This window comes from Balaenoptera musculus, chromosome 2 (assembly GCF_009873245.2).
Source record: "Balaenoptera musculus isolate JJ_BM4_2016_0621 chromosome 2, mBalMus1.pri.v3, whole genome shotgun sequence".
NCBI classification, from domain to species: Eukaryota; Metazoa; Chordata; class Mammalia; order Artiodactyla; family Balaenopteridae; genus Balaenoptera; species Balaenoptera musculus.
Window position 1 is genome coordinate 150317902 of NC_045786.1, and position 11262 is coordinate 150329163.

Genomic DNA, 11262 nt, shown 5'->3' on the forward strand with positions numbered 1-11262 from the left:
ATCAATTAAATTTTAAAGAAAACCCTGGGTGCCTACAAAGTAGGTTCCTAGTGCTCTGGTTAGTTGATTTTAAGGTGTTCTGTCAGATTTTAAACTTATTATGTGTGACTCTAGGAGAAGCATTTTGCCAGCCTGCATTGATTTTGATTACCTAGTTGCAGCTAACGTGGATTTACTAATTCCCAGATAAGAGACTGCCCTCGAATGAAGACTCATTCGCCCCAAAGGAGAATAATTGGGGATTAAATCAAATTATGTCCTTTCCTAGTCAGTCATCTGCCAATAGCTCTTTCATCTGAAATGAAGGACATAATGGGTTTTTATATTTTAGAGAATATGTCAGTTTGCTTTTATCTTGTTCCAGATTTCTCTCCCCATAACCTTTTAATATTCTTCTCTTGGCCCCACTCCCTTTGCCTCCCCGGAATCTGTGTGATGCTGCCTCAGCTCTGCTCTGTGCACCGTGCTAGGAAGCTTCCTTTTTGGCAGAGAAGATGTTTCTGCGTGTTTTCTAAGGAGGCTCTTAGGTTGGTTTAACATTATTTTAATGGTAAATAGTCATAGACCATGTAGATGTGGTGGTACTTTGTAAGGACTTTATTCAGGTCCCAGGCTCTGGGTATCATCTTTCATCCCCACCGGGAGCGAGGTAAGAGGTGAGAAGAGGTCTGCCTGGGCGACACAGCACGAGCAGAGTGGCTGGAGGGAAAGAGGCAGCAGAAAGCAGCTTTATCTCAGTTCCCTTTATTATAAGACAAGGGGAGTAGTCCTTGCCGTCCACTTGACATCCTGGGATTATGGTCAAGTACAAAAAAATGATGTCTCTGAAGTACTTTGAAATTGCTCCACAGAGCAAGGCAGCCTTCCTGCACAAAAGCCCAGCAATGGAATTCAAGTGATGGCCTTCCACCCCTTAAGGGTTGTCATTTGCTTGGAATAATTAACAGTATTTTCTACCGAAATCACACTGACAACTAATGGGAAGAGCGCAAATCTCAACCCAGGCTTTGACTGGTTTCCTGGAAGGAGATATTCTGTGGGTCCGTGGACTCCTGTGACCACTTCGGCTTTCTCCTCTCTTCGTTCTTAGGACACGTGGCTTTCCTATCTGTTTCTCTTTCTGAAGGATGGTTATGCAAGGCATGAGAGAATTGCTTGAAAGAACAGTCTGTGTGGTTCCTGCCTCACATTACAGCATCTGGAGGAGATGAGAAAGAAAGAGAAAAGCCTGTGGAGTAACAGTGAGTGGGTGGAAGCTGTTAGGAAATGAAAGGGAATAAAAACTGAAAGTAGGATCCCGAGGCCAGCCCGCGTGAGGGCCCAAGTCGGGTTGAATGATGAGCGTTTGGAGCAAGGCCTTCAGAGTGGCTTGAGAGCGTGAGAGTAAAAATAGCTGCCTTTAATCTTCCTGAAGCCTCACTTTATCTCAGAAATTGCAGGGGCCTTGGAGGACTGCTTTCTAATTCTGGTAAATGTCTGTATAACAGAGGTGGGCCAGGTCCTCTGTTCTCCAGGGGCACCCACAAGCCTTTGGCCTCTGGCTGGGCAGATGGGAGCGCTTGGCTTGGAACCTGTCCTCCGTCTGGGGCCGAGAGCATGGCAGCTCCTGAGCCCTGGCCGAAAAACCCAGACCTGCTCCCACTCGTAGATAGTAAAACCATAATACCCCTCCAGAGAGCTGGACTGAAATCACCATCTCTTCTGCTCACCCCTGATAAAAATTCATAAGTCACCCCAGAGTCAGGGGAAGAGAAGAAGCTTAAAGATACCCACAAATTAAAAACTGCACCTTCAGTAGGCCCTGCATCCTATTTAACAAATGCAGGAAAGTCTGGTTCTGGAGGTCAGGTGGTCCCCCTAGAGAATGATTAGTTCTGACTCCCCTCTGTTCTCCAGCAAGGCTTCTCGCCTGTCACTGGGCTGCTCGGGAAATGCAGGTGTGTGTTCACTTAAGCAAAACACACGGAGGAAGGGCAGTGAACCACCAAAACCAACAGCCCAGGGTGCCCACAGCTGACAGGGCAGTCCCAGGCCTGGTTTAGAGAACGTGCTTTCACTGATGGTCCCGGAGATCCAGCAGGCCAGAGGCACCAGGGTAACTTAAGGTGAAAGCCTTTTTTTAAAGCCTCAAGCCGATGCTTGTCTAGTCAAGATGTATTTGGAAGTTTATGCTGCTTGCATTCTTGAAGCATTTTCCAGGCTCAGTTACGCTGTGAAGCCCCTAGCTAGTCAGTTACCGGAGTTGCCAGTTGTACTCGTCAGGTCGGGCCGCAGTGACAGGACTGGCCTCCTGACCCCGCCAACTGCAGGGCATAGGGAAACGTGGGAGAGCATGTACCCGGCCGTAAGTGTCTCTGTTGCACTGATCTTTTAATCGAGGGAAACAAGCATTCTGGGACCCACAGACTCAGAGGTGAGCAGGCGTCTGACAGCACAGGTCAGCCCCATGGTAGGTCCCACTTTGGGGACCTTTAAAAATCCTCAAACGTGGTCCTCACTACTCAGATTTTTCACTCCCCCTACCCCCCTAAAATTTATACTATTCTCAAACCCTGATCATTTCCACTTCTGAAAGCTTTAATGTTTCCTGAAGCTTACCTGACCAAGACATTATCGTTGTTACTTCAGAGTAACAAATACATAAAATTGTCAATACATTTATGTCTCAGGTGCTGACCTAGTTGTAGGGTATGAAATGGTGAATGAAACAGACATGTTTCCTGCTTCTGTTCTAGTGGGAGGGTAGCAATGACCATCAGTTAGTCAGTCTTCCCTTTGATGGTTTGGGTCTCACCAGGTCTTGTACATCCAGAGTTGGGTGTGTGAGCCTGGGCAAGGTGATATGGCCTACTCACTTCTACTTTTATTTCAAAGATTAATGTTTTGATAATTTTTGGCTTTAGCATCCTTTGATTAGGGCAAGAGTCCTTCATGTTAAACTACTAGTTGAGAACAGAAGCGATGATAGAGGTGCAGTATATTAATTCGTTGATAAGTTCACTCCAACACCCAGCACACTAGGAGAGAGTTCTAGAAAGTGGATTATCCTGTCTGGTGACACCTTCAGACTTCTGGGCTCACCCACAAGAGAACCTGCATCTGCTTTCCTCAGCACCCCCCCAGCTGCTGCCAGCAGAAGCATTCACACAACCCCAAGCAAGCCTGAGCACCTCCTTAAATTTTGCACCGAAGGCACCTCGCTTGCCTCACCTGAAGCCCAGCCCTGGCAGCACCAAACAGTTCCTGAGACCCAAGTCCTACAGAAAGACACACGTGGTCTCCCACCTTGGGGCCCTCACAGCTGAGCCAGGAGATGTGACTCACTGGGAGAGTAGCAACGGCAAGGTAGTGTGGCTGGTGCCCAAGGTCAACTACAGACCAGAGTTGTAGGAGCTCTCCAAGGTCTCGAAAGGAACACAACGCGAGTTGAACTTTGAGCTCAGCCTTGGCGTGGGGTGGAGTTTAGATAAGCTGAGAGAAAGGGGAACAGCATTTTAGCCAAAGGAAAGAGTCTGAGTAGAGGCATCACGGTGAGATGGAAATACAGCTTTGGGTCTGGATCTGGTTTCTGTGTGATCCTGGCAAGTTACATACCCTCCCTGGGCCTCCTTTCCAAGTTTGTTAGATGACTGTCTCCTCTAAAGGGTTCCTGTGCCATAAGGTGTAAAGTGTCTACTGCAGTGGCTCCACATGGGGAGGGGGAGGAGTGCTCAAGAAGCAGTAATCATACGATCGCTGCTGCAGGTAAAGCACGAAGTTCGAAGCTCGAGGGGGTAGGATGGACCCAGCTGAGCTGGCCTCCGTCCAGGGTCAGCCTTTCTCGTAGTACTGAACGGGCAGTGAGCAGCCAATCAGCCCAGGCCTCCCACACCCTGCTGCACCGAAAACAGAGCCCCTCCTTAGCACACACACTTGGCAAGCACGCTCTCCCAGCCTGTCCTAGGCCTCACCCCTCTTTAGGCCTATACAGCCAGGGGGTGGGGAGCTATTGAGGAATCCCTATTGATTGCAGGCCCCACCCTAGCCAGGATCCTAATCTCACACGTGGCCCAGAGTCCTAGCTGATGACTCAGCCTCCAGTCTCTGCACATTCTGTCCTCACACCTGTACGGGGTGAACTTCTTCAGACCCTCTTGCTCACGTTACTGCCCTGTGCAGGCACCTCCAGGGCAGCGGGTCTAGCCTTGGCTGCATAGTGGAAGCCCTTGAAAATCCCGATGCCCAGGCCGTACCCCAGACCAATTCTGTCAGATTCTCTGGGAGGTAGGACCTCCCCTTCCCTATCCCCATCAGTAATTAAAGCTCCTCAGAGGACTGCGAATGTACAGACAAAGCTGGGAACTCCTGCAATGGCTCCCCATCGTGGGCTTGGGTTTAGGGCTGGGGCCGAGGAGAAGGGACTAGCCCTGCACTGTGCAGTGTGATCGGTAGCATCGCCATCCCCTGGAGCTTGTTAGAAATGCAGAATCAGAGGACTAGCTGATCGTGAATCTGCATTTTTACCAGGTTCCCGGGTGATTCCTGCACACTGTCAAGTTCGAGAAGCACTGGCACCAGCTTTTACTAGACGCTCACAGTGGTCCAAGTGAGGTGCCAGGTATTTACACATGCCATCTCATTTCAGCCTCACAGCCTCTCAGCTGTTAGCGCCCCCTCTGACAAACAAGGAGACACCTGCCATTCATTCAGCAAATCCTTCCTGAGTGCCTAATATGAGAGAAGCTCCGTACTAGGGAGTGGGGATCAAAAAGGGAGCTCCCCTGCTGGACTAGTGCTTAGAGACCAATGGGGTATGATGTCAGCGTTATCACTTAACAGCTGTGTGTTCATGGGTGACTTCCTTGGCTTCTCTGAGCTCCAGTTTCCTCTTCTGCAGATCTGGGCTGTGGTCATGATTCAGTGATTTCCCCTAGGCCAAGTACTCACCAGAAGGCTTGGATCTAGCGAGAGCTCAAGAATGGTTGCTATTGTTTATACTAGTAAAAATACTACCAGGTTGTGGGGAGGAGGGGGAGTGGGGTAGAGGGACACTAGGCCACAGTGGTGCCTGCGGAGAGGCGGCAGGGATGAGAGCGAGGTCGTGAACGCCAAGAACCTCCCAGGAGGTGATGCACGGGGGAGGAGGCGGGGTGTGGACAAGGCTGCCCTGTCCTCGCACTGCCTGGCCTCATTTCTCTGGATCAGGCTGGTTCTTCCCACTTTTCTGACGAGTAGATGAATCAGACCACTAGAAGCAGCATGAGTCTGGGCCTAGATCTCGCCCTTGGCCCCTTGAAGCCCTTTGTGGTTCCTCGAGGCAAGACACTGAGCAGCCCCTCCAGACCCGGGCTTGATTCGCCCGAGGTCCTCTCCTGCGCCCCACCTTGGCCTGCGGAGCGCGTGCGCCCCCTTCCGGCGGAGCCGAGCCACGGCAGCGGGCCCTGGCGAGTCCCAGGCATGCCCAGGGCGACGGGGAGGCGCAGCCAAGCCGGCTTGAGACCCGGCCCCGCGCGGCCCTGGTCCCACGGGGTGGGGTCCCCCGGCTGTGGAATTGTGGCCCGGGCCCGCGCAGGGGTCGAGTCTGCGGAATCGGTTTAGGGGTTTCGTGTTCCTCGGAGTCCCACCATTGTTTCCTGTAATTTAATATTCTCTCCTGAAGGCGTTGCTAATTAAATCCTTTCTCCGAGCCGTCGTCCCCCTCCCCTGCTCCTCTGTTTATTAATTACCCAGCACGTGCGAGGGAGCTCTCGGCCCCGGCTGCCAGGCGCGCTCAGGTGGATGGGCCTCGCTGCTCGCTCTACTGGCCGCTTGCTCGGCTCCCTCCTCGGGTCTCCCAGGACTCTTTCCACCTGGACCATGTGAGCAGTCCTTACAAGTCTGATTAAAAGCAGGAACAGCGCTTTTCCTGCTGCTGCTGACCTCTGCTGGCTTGGAATCCATCAAAATCCAATTCATGTCATTTCACCTCCCCTGTCTTTCCAACTCTGAAATCATACTCCTCACTGCTTTTTCCCCTAAGCACTCTTCCTGCCTTTCCCCCCACCGTCCATTGCACAACACGCTAGGCAGAGGTTTGCTGCACTGAGCCCAGTGGCTTGTGGAAGGTCTCACGGCTTATCTAAGGCACAACCAGGACTAGATCTCAGCTCTCCTGAAGATTAGCCTCTCAGGGGTCACGAACTCAGAAGGCTCCAGGGGCCCTGTGTGCCGCACAGTGGGGAGGGGTGGAGTCTTCGGCAAGGGAGAGCTGTGCTTGCCCCTTTGAGGGGGTTCATTCGGTGTGCCCCACTGAGGGCCGAGAATGTCCACTTCTTGATAAGTCTAAGAGTGAGTCAAAAGAGGGTGTGGAGAAAAGGGAAGCCTCCTACACTGTTGGTGGGAATGGAAATTGGTGCAGCCAAAAACAGTATGGAAGTTCCTTAAAAAACTAAAACTAAAGTTTAAGCAATTCCACTCCTAGGCATATAATCTGGAAACGGTGAAGACTCTAATTCAGAAACATACATTCACCCCAGTGTTCATAGCAGCACTATTTACAATAGCCAAGACATGGAAGCAACCTGAGTGTCCATCGACAGATGAATGGATAAAGAAGATGTGGCACATATATACTATGGAATATTACTCAGCCATAAAAAAGAAAGAAATAATGCCATTTGCAGCAACATAGATGGACCTAGAGATTATCATACTGAGCGAAGTAAGTCAGACAGAGAAAGACGAATATCATATGATATCACTTATATGTGGAATCTTAAAAAAATGATACAAATGAACTTATTTACAAAACAGAAACAGACTCACGGACATAGAAAAACTAATCATTACCAAAGTGGAAAGTAGAGGAGATGGATAAATTAGGAATTTGGGATTAACAGATACATACTACTCTATATAAAATAGATAAACAACAAGGACCTACTGTATAGCACAGGAATCAATATCTTGTAATAAGCTATAATGGGAAAGAATCTGAAAAAGAATATCTATCTATAGATAGATAGATGTACATATATATCTATGTACGTATATATGTACAACTGAATCATTTTGCTGTACACCTGAAACATTGTAAATCAACTATACGTCAGTAAAAAATTAATATTGCATATTTAACTATAAAAAAGCAAAGAGTGAGTCCAATGTCCGAGGATGGCAGTGACCGGAACCACTGGGCACTTTGGACTCACCGTGTGGTGATCTTTCCAAGATGCCACTTACTGCTTAGGGGACATGTGAGCCCCACCCCCATGCCTGCCCATCCAAGGCCTAGTTCTGCCCATGCTGTGGAGAAGGTTCCCAGGCTGGCACCTCTCCCACCACTCATGAAGGGCCCCCTTCCCCTCAGATCTCCCCATGTCTTGGACGCCACTCTCCCCTCCTCTCTATCTGAAATTCCCCATTCAGACCGCATCTGGCCCAACTCTCAGCCCTCTATCAGGCAGAAAAAGAAGGCAGCTTGAGCGGATCCCAGAATTTGGAAGGAGGAGTTGTGGCTGGGGGGGTGTGTGTGTGTGTGCTGTCTTTAAGGAGATACTGGTGGTGGGGATTTCAGGCATCAAAGGAGGCCAGAAAGGGGCATTTGGGGACAGGGACTCTGGGAAGAAGCCCACACACAGGACTGCCTCCCCTCTGGAAGCCTCCCAACTCTGGCTCTCGGCTGCCCTCGGCTCAGAGTTTCAGGTCAGTGCCCTGCTCCCTGCCTGCCAGCTTCTGGCTAAGGCTGCCTTCAGTGGGGAGGACATTAACATGTGATCTCGCCTCGCCAGCTATCCCTTTGGCCCCTCCGGAGGCTTCTCTTTTCACACAGGTTGTAGATGAGCTTTGGCGGCTGTGTCTCTTCCTCCTCAGAGCCCACTCCATCTTAGGGTCTTTGGTGCCTCCCCTGCTCTGGTCTCTGTGGGAGGGGGTGTGAGAGGTGCCCGGCTGTGCTCGGCCTTCTGGCAGTGTCTGGTCCCCTCCTGCAGGTGCCCGGATACTGCCTAGGAGGGCAGCAGCCCGGAAATAACTCAGGCCTTTCCCCCTGGCTAGGCATTGTCCCTGAGCCCTGGAGGATGGCCTCAGCCTGGGCTGTTCTCAGACCTGCACAGTCAGTCTCTGGTAGAAGCTGCTTCATCCAGGGCAACTCGCCACCATCATCAGTCTGGGAGGAACCAGATACACCTCATAGTTCCTGAAATCAGCCTGTTTTCACCTGCACAGTCACCTTAAGCAGCTGACTGTCCGCTCTGTGAAGAGAGAGGCTGAGCCTTGTTCTTCTCTCTGTTCCCACCAGGGCCTATCACATAGTAGGTGCTCAATAAATGTGTTGGCTGAATCAGTCAGTCAATGAATTGATGAATAAAAATGAGACTCCTTGTTACTTTTCAGCAGAGAATTTATTGGATGTCTACAACAGTCCACGTAGAAAGACAATCTAGTGTCTGGGTTAAAAGGATAAAGTCAGGAGCAGGCAGCCTGGGTTTGAATCCCAGCTCTGCCACAAGGCTTTGGGCAAGTTATATAACCTCTCTGGGCCTCAGTTTCTTTATCTGGAAAATAGGGGTAGTAATAAATCATACCTCAAGGGGTTGCTATGAAGAATAAATAGTGCAGGTAAAGTGTGTGTACGACAAGGGCCTGCCATGCAGAGAATGCTCAGTAAGTGTTGGTCATTCTCACTCACGGTAGAATCACTGCGACAGTAGTGTCAGTGGACTGCACTCTACTCTAGGAAGGGGGAAACCAGGGCACTCCATCATCTCCATTCCCGCCCTCTAAGGTTCACAGTAGAGTTGGGAGACGAAATCCACAAGGAGGGAGGAAGTTAGAGCTGCCAGGTGTAAGGGAAGATTCCCCCAGGGCTGGACTAGTTGAGGAGAGGCCCTGTGGGATGTAGTGGGGCTGGGAGAGGCCTAAGCTGATGGAAGAGGCATGTAGTTGTGGGGTGTGGGGTCACCCACGAGGGGGCAGAGGGCCACAAGGGGGATGTGGACCTTGCCAGTCAAGTCAGGAGATTGTACATCATGCAGGTCATCCCTACATTTCAGGGTTTTCAGCTTTTCAATTCTACTCTAGCTCCTGGAGGCAATCTTGGCAGAAACAGGTTCCTTCCAACCCCATTTGCTGAGTCTGGGTGGGAAGGAAAGAGTGATGGGGAACTCCCAGAGGCCCCTCTTTGGGCCCAGGGTGAGGTCCAGGGATCTCCGATGGTCCCAATTGAGTTTTCCAGCAGCTTCAGGCTGAAACTCTGGGCAATAAACATGACCCCCTGCCTTTGGTCTCCAACCTGGAGGACCCTGCTGATCTAGACATCAGTTTGTGCCTGATGCACCCAAGCAGGACACCCTTGACCTAGGATGAGCCAAGGGTTTGTAAGAAGTGATCAAAGGGAGGAGACAGGGGGAGCGTACCCTCAGGACTAAAATCTTCTCTGACTGTGGTTGCATACTCATGCTCCCATCACTCCTAAATGGAGACTTGAAATTCCCAGAAATCAGCTGGCATCCCTGCCCCTGGATAGTCCTTCCCATCCCCACTTCCACCCACAGCCTTGCTTTTCTGCCTAGCCAACTCCTATTCATCCTCTGTGACCCAGATGTCACCTCCTCTGGGAAGTCTTCCAGCCTACCCATGGCTGAGTGAGTGCTCTCTTCCAGGCTTCCCTAGCACCCTGTCCTCCTCCTTCCATCAGCGCTCTCAAACCACAGGACCGTCTGTGATTGGTCCTCTTCCCTGTGAGCTCCCCCAGGTCAGGTCTCATTCATCTTTGCCTTCCTGGTTTTTGGCACCATGCCTGGCATCGAGTCAGCATCAATGAATGTTTGAGGAATGAATGGAGAAGCTGGGCCAGCACCACCCAGAGAGAGAGGAATAGGGCAGAGGCAGAGGCCAACACCAAGAGCAGCTGAGCTACCCCAGACACCGCCTGCCCCACCAGCAGGCTCGCCTGGCTGGTAAGCAGGTCCAAGGTTCTGCCTCATCTCTAAGGCACCTGGGATAAGACAGGAGTCAGGCATCCTTGCTCTCTGCCCATCACCCCCTTTTCTCCCCAGCAGGAGGGGCTGCTTCCCAAGCATCCCTGAGACCATGCCCAGAAGCAGGGCAGGAGGGACATGAGGGGGAACAATGAGGCCAGTTGGAGGACACAGGGTACAGAGAGGAGCCAGGGCATTTGGGGGACCAAATACATGGAGTGACAGGGACAACCATGTTCTTAGTGGAGGAGACTGGCTGAAAGATGGCTGCCAGGACCGAAGGACTGGGCTCCTCATTATAGTGGAGGGGGATGTGGTTTAGGTCTCCTCAAGCACATCCTTTCCCCAAAGCTCCTTTGGTTCCCGAGCGCCGGGGAACCCAGTATCTCACTGTGTCTGACACTGGGTGTGGAGACCAGAGGACCTATGACCTCTATTGCCACAGGCAGATGGTTCCCCACGCCCCGGCTTTGGGAGTCAGAGCGTTGTGCATAAAAAAGCTCTGAACCCCTTCCTCCACTCAAGGTTGCAGAGTGGTTACTGAGAGTGACACCATCAACTGCCAACCAATGGGCCAATGACAGTGGCGAGCGCTTCAGGAGCCCTGCACCCTGCCCAGGGTCATGTTCTCCTCCCAATTCCAGTGCTCCTGATGGCCTGTCCTTTGAGGTCACACTGATCACCCCACCTCAACCTTCAGGATCACCTTGGATCCTTTCGCCACTGCCCCTTCAGTCATGCTCCATGTCTGTGAAGTGCCTCTGATACCTTCCCTTCCTTACCAGCCTACAGCCACTACTCCCCCCTAGACCCTGGTTATATCATACGCAGATCATAGCAAATGCCTCTTATCTGGTCCCTCCCACTTCCAGTCTACCTGCCAAGGCTCCATTTTCTGAGCTCTAGCTCTAATCAGGTAATTCCCTTGCTCAAAACAATGGTTCCCTATTACCGGTCAAATTCATTCCAGATCTCTTCTTAGCTTGGCATTCAAGGCCCCTCTGCTCAGGTCCCAACTCTTAGCCTTAACTCCCTCTGCCTCACTGTGATGTCCCCTATCCTAACTGTTCCACAATCATTCCAAGGCTCCAGGCCTGTTCCCTCCACCTGGACAGCCCTCTCCATCCCTCTCCACCTGCAGAGATCTCATCCCTCCTTCCAGGCTCTGCCCAAATGGAAGCTCCCTGCTCCCTACCTCTGGATGTGCCCTCTTCGTCCTCTGAGCACTCCCAGGAACCTCTCCCAGGATGTGAACCCCTGGAGAACAGAGCTGTCTCATTTGTCTTCCAGCCCCACTGTGTGCACAGCGCAGTGCTGGGCACATCAG

General features: G+C 51.4%; 1 protein-coding gene across 2 annotated transcripts in view; it reads left to right on the forward strand.

The window, feature by feature from the left end:
• The window catches only part of TMEM63C (transmembrane protein 63C), a 132584-nt gene that overhangs the window by 2118 nt on the left and 119204 nt on the right, over window positions 1-11262 (forward strand). Inside the window, exon 1 of one of the 2 annotated variants that reach the window (XM_036841852.1) lies at window positions 509-527. The exons of the other annotated variant lie outside the window; for it this stretch is intronic. The gene's annotated coding sequence lies outside the window, so the exon portion shown is untranslated. Of the gene's footprint in view, window positions 1-508; window positions 528-11262 lie in introns of those variants that run through there. 2 annotated transcript variants of the gene reach the window in all.